Source organism: Haliaeetus albicilla, chromosome Z, assembly GCF_947461875.1.
Source record: "Haliaeetus albicilla chromosome Z, bHalAlb1.1, whole genome shotgun sequence".
NCBI lineage: Eukaryota > Metazoa > Chordata > Aves > Accipitriformes > Accipitridae > Haliaeetus > Haliaeetus albicilla.
The window spans coordinates 33,355,590-33,369,277 of record NC_091516.1 but is presented as its reverse complement, the minus strand read 5'-3'; the positions used below and the strand labels follow the sequence as shown (position 1 = coordinate 33,369,277).

At 36.3% G+C, this 13,688-nt stretch overlaps 1 protein-coding gene across 3 annotated transcripts in view; it reads left to right on the top strand.

The window, feature by feature from the left end:
- Window positions 1-13,688, top strand: part of FANCC (FA complementation group C) — an 88,111-nt gene that overhangs the window by 39,874 nt on the left and 34,549 nt on the right. The window lies entirely within an intron of this gene.

The following is a 13,688-nucleotide window of genomic DNA, read 5'->3' as shown; positions in this document are numbered from 1 at the left end:
GAACCTGCTATTTATTATTGAGAAAGTTAGAGGAGAAAGAATCTTTGTCATAAAGCATAGGTTTTAGCAGGGTTTTATTACAAATGCAGTGTTTGAAATTTTGTTTTTGTTGTTTCCCCTTCTAAGGGGAGAACATTAGTTTTAGTAATACTCAGAGTAAGGTAAATAACTAGTTGCTTTAGATTATTTCTTATTTTTGTGATAGTATCACTATAATATTTTACCATAGTTAAACTACAAAATAATCAGAAGGGAATGCCAGTTTAAGAGGGAAGTAGAGACATGGAGCAGGGGATCTGGTTTTCCCTAGCAGTTGTGGGAAGAGAGAGGTCTGTGTTCCAGGGGGCATGCGTCCAAGAGAGAAATGGAAAATGTTAAGTCTCCTGGAGGCCAAAGTAGTTGAAAGCTACTTAATCACTTTCTGAGACTCACTCTTGTGGTTTTAGGGATCTTATGGCTTTTTTGGTATGTTTGGAAAAGAGGAGTTGTCATTCCTCCTCTAACCTGTGCAAATAATCATCAAGAACTTTGATCACTGCAAAGACCGTAGTGTATTCCTTCAGATGAAAGACATCTGATGGTGATTAAAGTATGTATCTTGTTTATACTTTTCCTATTAATTTTTTTCTGTATTTTTCCCTCATCATTCAGGAGTCTTTGTGGCACTTTTCCTCAGTCACTATATGTGGAAATTACCCTTGCTTCTAATCGAAGGTTTATATCAAAGAGGGTCTAAAGACATTTCCTCAGGAAGTGGTCTGGAGTGGGTGGAGGTGAATGGGCTTTTACCCAGTCCTTGATTTTTTTTCATTCAGCCTTGCTTTTGGTATATCCTTCTTCCCTCCTTTGCTAGGTGGTGGCACACTGGTTAGTGTAACACTTCGTATTTATAGCCAGTAGTCAATCTGTGCTTTTCGCAGGAGCATCTGTGCAGCCAACTCCTGGCAAAATTGATGAAATGGTACAGACTGCCTCATAAATTTGGTAGGGAAGAGTGCAATAACAGCTATATGTTATGCTTCCAACAACAGCGTTGTACTGCTTAATTTTGTGTTATAGAGCACCAAACCAACATCACGAGAATGCATGGAATATAAGTTTTGAACTTTTTTACTACTTATTGCAGAGATCAGAATTCGAAATAAAATTTTCTGCTAAGACAACTGCTACTTATTTTTATGTTGAGGGCTTATTTTATTGTTTTCAAACTTACTGTTACTATGAAATATTAAACATTTTTAAAGAGAAAGGGAGAAATTATAATGCATTTAAATCATAGGGTCATCGGAAATGTTCAATGTGTGTAATGACTCAATGAAGTGACAGATGGAATCGTAATTTTTTAGTGCTCTCTAGATACATGTCTAATCCACGTTTCACATAGTTCTTGTGCTTAAAAGGTCTAAAGCAATGACTTAGCTCATTATAAGGATGTGGGGTGAGAGGGTGGCACGTCAGGCTATATCTTTTTGGTAAGTAGGTTAAAGTGAATGTTTCAGTGGTAGATCTGTTTTCACTATGGCACTGGCTATACTATAAGGCAAACTGTTTTCATAAACTTAAAAGAGAATTATTTAAAGTATCCAGGTTTTGAGCCATTTATGCACATTAAAAATAACTTGCTATTCATGTTGAATGGTTTTCTTCTTGGACAATGTAAGGGGACTTGCCGCAACAGATGCAATAGATTATAAGAAGACTGCAAATATAGTAATTACAGCATGGAGCAGACTTTGCTGGCAGATACAAGAACATAGCACTCTCTTTAATCATAGTGCTTCCCATAGTGTGGGTGGCCACAGGCTGCAGACATTTCAGTCAATCCCTTCTCCATGCAGCAGTGGTTGTAAAACAGAGCTGAAGTAAACAACATTCCACAGACTTTTAGGGGGTTTTAATTTTGAGAAAGTATAGCTTCCTTTTGCCCCTCCTTTTGGCTGCTTGCTTCTGTCAGCCATAACCATACAGGTCATGCTTCCTACCACATCAGTTCTGGCTGAAGTAAATAGTATATAATGTAATATATGTAGTCTCTTAAAAAAGTTGTTTGCTTTTTGTTTGGTTGGTTTTGGGGTTTTTTTGTTAAAATATGTTACTTTAAAACCTGAATGGTTTGTTGTTTTTTGACAATAAGAAGTACTATATTAAGTGCTGTATAATGTTTAATCCTTTTTTAAAAGCCTTTCATCGTTGTTATTTTCATTGTCCCGATTTTTTTTGCTTGGATGCTCAGTGTTGTTTTACTGTTTCTCTAAAATGTTTTACTGTCACTCTAGCCATTAGCACAGCACTTTTCCTCCAATCAAAATGAAGAGGAACTTACTTTTTTTTTTACCTGGCAGCCAGTTTACTGCTTTGGAAGCTGATTTCACCTCTTTAATGTTTGACATATACTCATCTGGAATCTTGAGTTTCATGAAGTAGATTTAAATGGCTAAACTTGGTGTCATGCAAATACTTACATAGCATTTACAGGCTTTTTTGGGCTATGTAAATCAGCTGCAGTTGAGGACAGATACTGTAATTCTATTATATAAGTATACGGGTGTGAAAGGATACATTTTGATAGATGAGTTTTTACATGGTATTAGGCATATGTGGAATTAAGTATGTAAATGAGCTTGAAAGAAACACCTTGTAAGTGATAGTTGAAAGTCAATTTTCCTTTGAATCAAAACAGAAATCAAAAGACTGTTAAATGAAATATATGCACACTTTTAAGATCTGACATCACTAATTAGAGCCAAATGACTTAATGAACTCCTAATGTGATGTGGGACCTTTCAACTTTTAAATTACTGGTTAAAATTCAGTTTTGAGAACCAAGTCTGCCTGCTTTGCAATGTGCCCCGAGGGAATAATGAGTGGTAAAGGCACTTTTCTCAATCCTTTGTGCAATTTGTTTGTGTCCCAGGTACCAACCTGGAAAGGGAAACCAGCTCCTCAGAGCTGCTGGCCCTCTTTATTCCTGTCCCTGATGTGTATGTCCTGTGCATACACAAAATACATGGGCCAGAGATGGAGTGATTTTGGAACCACTGTTTAGCATTTTTGTTCAGCTGCACCAGCTGTTGAAGCATGTGTGTCTATGCTGGGTACACACCTGGGGAACCCACTTCTCCCAGCAATACTTGCTTAAGATTTGATGTATCTGCCTCTTAAACTTGATAATATACAGTTCTGCCTCTAGAAGGTGAAAACCCAAGATTCTTAGATATGGTTAGAGTGGGTTGCTTCTGGGTGAGGGAGAAGGTTGCAGTGAAAATTGGAATTGACCTATGAATCAAAGGTAAGTGTAAAAGTAAGTAGTTGATACAGTAATAGTATATATTCAAGAATTCTAATAGAATATGTTCTAAAACAATTTTATTCATAAAGGACAGGAATGTGATTGAAGATGTTAAGAGATATTCATACAAGAAGAGATTGGGGCTGGCTCTTTTTAATGTAGTGAGAGGACATTTAAGAATGAAGATGGGTTTTCATACACAGCACACAATCAATTTCTGATGCTTATTGTCCTGAAGTTTTACTAAGTTCACTGGTAGTATTTTGTTGTTGTTCTTTCAGTTTTTGGAAAGTCAACTGGAGGGCGTTCTTGGTCATTTCTAACCTATTGAAGATTATACATCTAAATTGTTAGTTAGCCTTCTCACTAACCCGTTTGTGAATCAACTTTCTAATCTGATTTGGACCTTATCTAGTCACCTGTAGGTAATTGCATTGCTAGGATGTAAGAGAATTTGCAATGTTTGCAAATTTGCAAGTATTACCATATTCTTCTCGTTAAAAATAGTATGATGATATGAATGGGCTGGGGGAAAACAGACCTCTCCTTTTTCAAATAGATAATTCTTTAACAATGCCAAGATAATATGAATATAAATAATTTCTTGGCTTCTGGGCCAAAAGAAACAAAAGCTAAGTATCTCAGAGAACAAAATGAGAAACTAAGGATTGTGCTTGCTGCTTGAGCTTTAACAGCACGTGTCACAATTTGCTAGCCAGCTGACTTTTCTCAGAGCACTTTAGTAGTGCCAGGTGCCTCTAGTAAAGAATAATGATTTGTTACTGACAAGCAAAAAGAGGTCTCTATTTGAAGAAATTCTGCTGGCATTAGATATTTTTGCTCAGTGCAATATAATTAGTGAACAGCAGTTATTGCATCACCATTACAGGTGTGTTTTGTGCTTTTTCACTAAAAAGTTCAGTGAACAATTTTCTCCCCTTAAACTTTTAACAGCTTGTTACTTATGAAGTCCAAAGCCAAGTGATTAAAACTAATTTCTCCTGAATGTCATCCTAGGTTAGGTGACCTTTGGGTATTTGCAACATATACACCTATTGGAAATATAAAAATCTGTCATTAGGCACATATATTCATTGAAAAAGGCGTAAATTTGGGATTATAATTTTTTTCTAATAATTACTGAACTCACAGATTTAAACTAAAAGTGAAACAATTTTATGATGTATCCACTCTTTCTAAATTTAAATTTATTCATCCCTCTTTTCCACATAATTTTTTGTGGTTATCAGGAATTCTTCTGTGGGAAGCTTGCATTTTAGCTTTTGAAAACTGTGGAGGGAAGAGGGAAATTAATTCTAAATCTCTGGCTAGTCAAACCAGAGAGCTTTAAAAAAAAAAAAAAAGATTTATGGTTGACTCTGGTAAAGCTATTGAATTTCCTTTTGTAAGTTAGTGTAAATGTGTGTTTTATTTCAGCAGCAAAAGTCTCCCCTTTTTTAATACAGAGAGTAATAGGACTTTCTAGGTGGGTGTTTCTTAAAGAGAAAGGATAAAGAAAAGAGAAGGAGATTTGAAACTGCTTTTCCTGTCTGAGGCCAAAAGTAGAGTCACAGCTTGCCAGCCCCACAATTCCTTAGCTTCTTTCTTATGATTTCCAAGTGTTTTGTTAGTGATTTGCAGATGGAGCTTAGGCTTTGGAACTCTTCCATTAAAAAGTTGTGTGGTCTTAGCCACAGTAGTAGTGCAATATGTTTTTCCTATACTAGTTTCACAGAAGTTAACTGAGCTTGAATTGGTGAGGGAACAACAATACAGCTTCCCTCTCCCGTCCCTTCCCTTAATTTTCTTTCCTGCATATTGTTTGGAAATTAGAATCAGGTTCATTTTGAATTGTAAGTAAGTATGTAACATTTTTCTTCCATTTTAAGAAACAGAAGTAGAATATGAGCCTAGTCTTTTTAAGAAGCTACATGTATCAGCAAGATTAACACAATTCATAGCATACATTAATTTCTAAAAAGAAAGCGTATGTGCCTGAATATGGTTTTAAGGTTTTTTTCAGTTAAGTTTTTCTAGTAGGTTTTCATGGCCCTTTTTGTGTATTTTTGCCATTATTGCTTTTTTTTAAAAGCAAATTGCATTTATGGTTGTTGAAGCAAAGTTAAGGAAATTGGCCTAATGTAAGAGCACTCAAGCAGTTTTACTGCAAACACTGACTGAAGGTGAGCCTGCTTACATGCTTCAAGGACAGAACAGGGTGAAGGGCCCTGTTGCATCAGGTACAGTGCAGAGAACTTCATAGAACCTATGTTTTCCTGTCTGGGAATATGTGAAAAGCAATGAAGTCTGTGCATCTGGCAACATTAATCTTGTGAAAGAATAATATTATTCCTGGATATTTTTTTTAACTCTAAAGTAATATTAACTCAGTCTTGTCAGTTATCTGTAGATTTTCTGTAATTTGATCACATGCTTAAATAGCAAGACCCTTGCCTCTGTAAGAGTGTTTAGCAGAATAATTTGTTTACGATCAACTAGTCTTTCGCGGTTATCAATGGAAATTTAGATGTGGGCAGATGTCAGATTGTCATTGAATGTCAGTGAATAAGGAGAAAAATGAGAAGTTCCAATAAATCCTAAACATGTAGTTGTGGCCAACAATTTTATTTAGTGTGCTGGTATAGAATTTAGCTAATGAAAACCATCCCGTAAATGTATGTATCCATAAACTGTGCCGAAACAAAAAAACTTCCTGACAGTAAATGTCAGAAAGAAATGTGGGAAGAAAACCCCTCCCCACCCTATACTTAGGCACTTTGGCCCCAATCCAGTAAATTACTGAAGAATATTCTAAGGTTTCTTAAAGTTAAGTTGAAACTGAAGTGATTTCTTCGTGCAAAACCTCTAAGTGGTTATTAGAATAGACAATTTGGTGAAGTGGGAGGTTGTGTTGACTAGCTAATCATTGAAATACATGTGTATGCGTAGTTTAACATTTTGTCTATTTGAAGTGTGTTTTGACCAATTTTAATTTTAAAACAGAAATTGGAGATTTTGATTTAGGTTACTGATGGTAATGTAGTTAAGGAAATTTTTTTTACTAGCTTATAAAATCCATTCTTACATACTGGTAATAATTAAGTTGTTAACAAATATATGCTGTATCATTTCCCCTAGTTTATACACTGAGATTTTTGTAAAATGTTGAGAAAACAAAATTGTTTAGAGTAAAATAGTACTTTGAAAGCTACATTATGTTTAAATCTGTATGATGTTTTACTAGCTTCTTTTCTTTTACATTTTGGTTTTGGTTTGTGGAAAACTAATTTTCTGCCTTTTCCTGGAACTAAGGAGCAAGTGAGCAAGAGGTCTTGTAAGCAAAATTAAAAGTCAGACTTCGTTATGAATGGATAAGGGTGTGGAAATAATATGAATTGTGGTATGTCAGCATCCTACTCACAGAACTGGTTTCATAAACAGTTGGTGTTGAGACAGTCTCTGAATGAGCGTGCTGCCATGTCATTTACAGACTTAGCCACTATGGTTCTCCAGAACTGGCTGTTTATTTCATAGTAAAAAGGTTCTAAAAATACCAGATCTGTTTGTGTTTTATTCTCAATCATTTAATCTAGAGGGTATGGAACACAATAAAACTCTTAAGCCTTCAGGCAGGATTTATAAGAAAATATTACTTAAAAATATCTGCAGGAATGTGGTTTGGACTGAGCTGCCGAAAGCTAGCAAACAAATTAATTTACATTTAAACAAATCAGAGCAATGTGTATACCTTGCTTCCTGAGAACTCTGTTTAAATAATTTAGGAAGCAATTTGGGATGTTAGAATCCTACCTATTTAAAGAAAGAAATAATACCTATTGTATAACATTTTAAATTTTTTAATAATGATTGGAAATCATATTATCTAATTTATCATTAATGTTGTAATTGATTACACAGTTTTGAAGTATTTTTAAAGCCAGGTTGGAAATAGAATTTGATCTCTTGTCTTATAGACCTGTGTTGAAAGCAATGGGTCACCTGACTGTACAGAGAACACCTAAGAACAAAATTGATGTACAGACTCTTGAAATCATTGTCATACAAGAAACATAATTCCAAAATCTGATAAAATGCAAAGAGGAAATAGCACTTACTTCTAATGCTTCCTCTGAATAAGATTTAGTTTTTCTTATTATACCTGCTTTTTCTTAGCAGAGCTGAGGAAATCTGGTTCCTGTCGAAGCAGATGGAAAGGTCAGGAATAAACCTGTTAGTTGACCAGACTTCAGAAATTTACCTTTGGGTATTTGTGTTGTACTTATTCCAACAAATTCATATAGATCATAATTTTCAGCAAAATGCCATTAATGATCTCTTCTCAAAAAATAATGGCACTCTGTGTTTTCAAGGAGAATATACTAAAGAGAAATATTCTTTAGGATAAATGATACACCCTTCTGTTCCATCCTGCTCTACCTGTCTTTTTGACAGATTCATCCAAGTTGGCAAAAAGAGCCCAGTAATGTCACTGGGAAGTCCTAATCAGTATCAGGTTTGAATGGCTCATCCCAGTGAAACCATCCATCTCCTCTCCCCAAAATATATTGCCCCTGTTGACTTCCACATCTGCTTCTGTGGACATTCTGAATCATAAATACTTTGGAGAGAGTGCGTTGAGAAGTTTCCAGAAACAAATTGCTTTATCTGGGTCCCCTGGAATGTCTTTGAAACTGTGTCATAAATTCCAGGACAGTTGCTACACAGATACAGTTACTAGCATAAAGTGCTTTTTCTGTGTTGATGTCTAATTTCAGAGGTAATTGTCCCTTTAATTCAGGCTTTTATATTTTTCCCCATCGACATGAGCAGTAAGATACTTCCTATTACAGAAAGAAGGGGGAAAAGGCTTCAGAGCTTTTGGATCTCTGCTTAGTAAAGGCAGTATCAGAAGACTAAAGCACCTTCTCCCCCTTTCTGTAGCTATGGACACTAGCTGAGCTGGTATCTGCCTGGTGCTGTGCTTCTTATCTCAGTGGAGGGGCAAATTCTGCTCCAGGAAAATAATTTTGAGGCTTTCATAAATGCACATGCTCCAAGAGAAGGTTGTCTCTGAGAAACAAACTTCATGGAGTAACTCAACAAATCCCTTGTAGCACATGGAAATCAGCCCTCATTACCTAAAGAGTAGTACCAAAAGAGCTGGCTTAGCTGAACTGAAAAGTGATATGTAGGACTAAGCAACCGAAAAACATTTCCTCTTTAGATACAGGTGGATGATAACCAGGGAACAAAATTACTTGTTTTGTCCATTTGTATTCTCAGAAGTCTTTAGTTTCAAGTCTGTTCTCATTCTCTCCACTTTCCCTGAGTGAATTAATAAGGTAGAGCCTTATAGCCAATCTGTACTTCAGAGGAGTAATTGTTAAATCAGGCCTCCTCTGCTACAAAACCTGGTAGGTATGAAGCACTGTGTTTCTGTAGATAAAGTAGATGATTTTATGTCTTCATGCAAATTCTCCTAGGATTATCTGCCTGTTAAAGATATTAGAAATCTCTGTGCAGCAGTGGATGTTAAATTGAGTTACCTAGAATATTACTCAGTATAAATTGCATCAATAAATAAAGCCACTGGCAAGGTTGTTCAAGGAAGTTGGTCATTGTGAGGGCTTTATGAAAATTCATTAATTCAGTTTCAGGCTGAAAGGCATTATGTTGCAGAACTTTAATCCAAGGCCATGGGGATGGATGTATTCTTTCAACTACAACCAAGGTGGTTTCCTTCCTGTTTCCTACTTAATCAATGGTGAAGGAAATCAAGAAAGAAATAATTTCTGATATCACAGTATGCCTGACTGCTCTTCATTTTCCAGAGTCACAACTCTTTGTTATTTTTCCTTCTGAATGCAGCACTTCTGCCACAGACATCCATTTTTCTGACTTGTAGAATATGGTGTTAGTGGATTAGACAGTGAGTGGTAATTGATTTACTGCCAGAAATAACTGACAATTATGTAGATCTCAAATTGTCTGCTTTGCTAGAGTAGGCTAGGATTTGTGACTGAGGTCATCAATAGAGGAATGCATTTAGTATTGACAACTCTCCCACCATGTACCTGAATACCTTCTACTGGGTTTGAAATTATTCCTTAAAAGTCACTAATCTCAAATTACTGATCTCTCTGACCCTCGGAATCCACATTGTGGCTGTATAAAATATTAAGTTTGGAAAAGAAAAAAGTGCTTTGTGGGGGCTTCGTAATGCAATAAAGAAACCAATTACTAGTGTTGTATAATTCTCTAGCATCCTATAGAAACCTCTGTGAGAAAATATCCTGAACTCCTCTAGATTTCTCTGTATTTTCTGAAAAGTTGATTTCAAAAGTGAAAGGAGAAACTTACATATAAGAAAACATTGTTTTACACTCGGTCTCAGAGCTGATTCGAACGAAGTTTTGCAGTACGATGAGAAATAACTATTGATACAGTCCCTTTAGATCTGAGAATTACTGGAATTTAAACACTGTGAACTTTGAAGCTTGAGGTAAAAACAGTTTTGACTGCCATTTAGTTAAAATTTAGCCATTCCTGGTTTACACTGTATTTTTGATAATCAAGTTAATGATAGATACGATGAAAGAGGACAGACAAATATCATAAGAAAATAATTACCTGATGATCTTTTTGTCCTCAGTCAGTTTTTCTCTTTAGAGACTGTCTCTTGGAATGGTTTGCTTTTTTTATCTTTCCATGTTGTAACTGGAAAATGGGATTTCTTGCAAGTACTGAGTTTGCTTTATCCAGCTTACCTGCTAAGTGGCTGGAAAATTAATATAAAAAAAATTGTCTTTAGTTGGAGGTTATTAGGTATAAGCTTTATTTCTGGCCATTATATTACCCCTTCCACACCATTTGTGTACTTACACAGAAGCGTAATGTTACAAGAGGATTATGCAGTAGAACAGCTGAAAGCATCTTGTTTTCAAGAAACAGCTCGCCTTATACGAATCATAGAATCATGGAATGGTTTGAGTTGGAAGGAACCTTCAACTATCATCTAGTCCAACCCCGCTGCCATGGGCATTGACATCTTTTGCTAGATCAGGTTGCTCAAAGCCCCATCCAACCTGACCTTGAACACTTCCAAGGATGGGGCATCCACAACTTCTCTGGGGAACCTGTTCCAGTGTCTCTGGCTTTCTGGGCTGCAAGCACATGTTGCTGGTTCATGTCCAATTTTTCATCCACCAGTATCCCCAAGTCCTTCTCCACAGGACTGCTCTCAATCCATTCATCCTCCAGTATTTATAGTGATACTGGGGATTGCCCTGACCCAGGTGCAGGACCTTGCACTTGGCCTTGTTGAACCTCATGAGGTTCACATGGGCCCATGCCTCAGGCCTGTCAAAGTCCATCTGGAAGGCATCCCTTCCCTCAAGTGGATCAACTGCACCACGTATCTTGGTGTCATCTGCAAACTTGCTGAGGGTGCACTTAATCCCACTGTCCCACTCAATCCCATCCCATTGATGAAGATACTAAAATGTATTTGTCCCAGCATGGACGCTTGAGGGACACCACTTGTTACTGGTTTCCACCTGGACATTGAGCTATTGACTGTAACCCTTTGGACACAGCCACCTAGCCAGTTCCTTATCCACCTAACGGTCCAGTCATCAAATGTAAAAGTGAATTGTCAATATTTATTTTTCTTTCAGACAGCTCTCTGCTAATGCAATATGTAGTGGTAAAAGAATTATCACTTAAAACCAGAATTATGGGCAGTAAATGAGCTACATTTTCTAGAGAGAAGGAGAACTTTCTGGATATGTTTTGGACCAAAGAAAGCATTTAAACCTTGAAAGATGAATGCTTTAAATTATTGTTACCAAATTTCTTATCTTTGTCCCATGTAGGTATGTCTCAGGCTTTGCACTGGTGATAGCATCTGTAAAATGAAATATGTGACATAGAGCTGAATTCTAAATGTTTTTCACCTTTAATACATACCTTTCTTTTATACCTTTGTTTTATACATAGCTAATACCTCCTTTCATCTTGCCTACAGTATATCCTTACCCCTGTTTCCCTTGCCCCCTTCTGGCTGTTTAGAGGTTTTGTGTGTTCCAAAAAAATAACTGAAGTGATCTGTAAGATCCTAGCACGGATGTAGTAAAGTGCTCAGAAGAGGAAAAACAAACAAAACCCCAACCAACCAACCAACCAACTAAACACCAAAAAACAAACAAACAAACAAAACCCCCAAAAAACAAACAAAACCCACCAAAACCAGGGAAGTGTTGCAAGCTGTATGCAGGCTCTGATGATATGTAGTAATTTTGACTTGTCTTTTTCTCTATTGATTGGTTAACAATGACTGTTACACAAGGATAAGGAGAAAGTAATTTTGAAATTACTCTTCACATAGAGAGTGTTTGATTAGTTTTATCCTTAGGAAAATTCTTGTTACAGAGAGGGTCACTGCATAATATATTTTGTGGTGTTACAGGTGAATATATGGGGTTTTAAGCTACTCCATCATTTAGCTGTCATTAGCTGCCATGTCAACCTGTCAAATCCTTTTCAAAGCTTTTTATATTTGCTCTTCTCACTGGTGAAGCTGTTTGCAAGTCTTTCACTGAGCAATCCAACAAACTTTGTACTTTTCAAGCCCCCTCCTTACCTCTAGCAAAAGTGGCATCCCAGGTTTGTTGTGCTAACTCCTCCTTTATTTTGTTTTCAACTTGCAGTCTGATCCCTTATATCATTCTACTTGGCAGACTGTCCTATTTTGTCGGAAGTACTTGTCCGAACCCTTGATAGCGATCTGAAAACAAATTTTAACTTTAGTAATAGTTGCAAAGGACAATAAAAATATATACAGTTTGATATTAATAAATAGATTAAGAGGTGTTTGGAGATTGTACAATTTAATAGATTTTAGCCTTCACTTTTGATATATTTAGATGCTTGTACATTTTGAAAATCCACCTTTTAGTGTCTTTAAGAATGCAAAAGTTGCATGTAAATTACTTCTTTGAAACTCTGTGTGTTGCCACAGCATTTTCCTTCCTCCTTAGTTTTAGGGAAGTCACTGGATGACAGTAAAACATCAGTTTCTCCTGCTGAAGGCTATTTAGGAAAAGAGGTTTACAATGAAAGAAAATATTTAGGCATTAAACATAAGTCTGTAAGGTAGTAAGATAATCCTAAACAAAAGTACAATAAATAGGGTTTCCCAAATGCCTGTTGCTTATTTTGATAGTAATGAATTTTCTTAGCGCTCTGGTGTGCTTCTGCTGATTGTATCTTCTCTATCACATTAATCAAACATGGAATGCATGGAATACATCTAACTCTAGGACTTCTGAAGCAGTTGCTTAGGGATGTTCAACAAAAGCATGCATAAATATTTGGTTTGGATTTCTGAAAGCAGAAAACAAGCTAACTGATTTTTATTTTTTTAGTCTTGTATCTTTCATCAGATCCCTCTTTTCAAAAGAATATGTAGAGTGAAACACCCTAAGGCCACAGAAGTCACAGAGCTTTCATCTGAACTTTTCTTTTAATTACATAATTTAAAAAAGAAGGTCTTTTTCCATTTTTGCTAATTCCGAGCCTCTGTTACGAAGAGTTTTATGCTGATTGCCATATGAAGTGTAATTTAGTTTATACTTTAAGTGTCAATTATATATAAAGCCCCGAAATGAACCCCTGGAAAGGGAATGTAGCTGTTGCTACATCAGCATGTTGCAATAGAGGACAGGAAGAAAAGAAAACTGTAAGAAATTCAGAACAGATCATTTGATAAGCAACATAAAACTACCCCTGCTCAGTTATGAGAGCAGGATGCAAAAACCTGCTCAAGGTTTCACACAACAGTTTTCACAAATGAGTTCAGCTGGGAAGGTGCTGGGGTATAAGATCTGTCCAAAAGACAGCAGAGGTGTAGTATAGCGCTGAAGACAGTAGTGTGTTCAGAGTCCTCTGTACGTGCCTGCAGAACCAGTATATCAAATGTATCATCAAAGGATAGGTTTGATTTTTATATGACATATTTAAAAGGTTTTATTAAATCTGACTCAAAGCATTCCATAGTGAAATTGGTGAAGTAAATTTCAAACTAAAATTTTATCATTATCTTTTCAAGATAATGAGGAAATTAAGCAAATTAAATTATGAGGCCAGACCCTGAATCCTGTCAAAAATACTGGGGCCTTTTGAAGGAATGATACAGAAAAGTAAATGTTAACTTAGTGCTTTCTCTTCTTGATCATGGTACTGATCAAGACTACAGGTGAGTTTTTTGCAGTGTAGCAACATTGACTACCGCTATCTAGATGATATCAGACTGAAATGGCTCCCAGAGAACTGAAACCTACCTAAGATGTCTCTGGTTTTGACATGGGTGGCCTCCATTGCTATTGCACAACTACTGAAA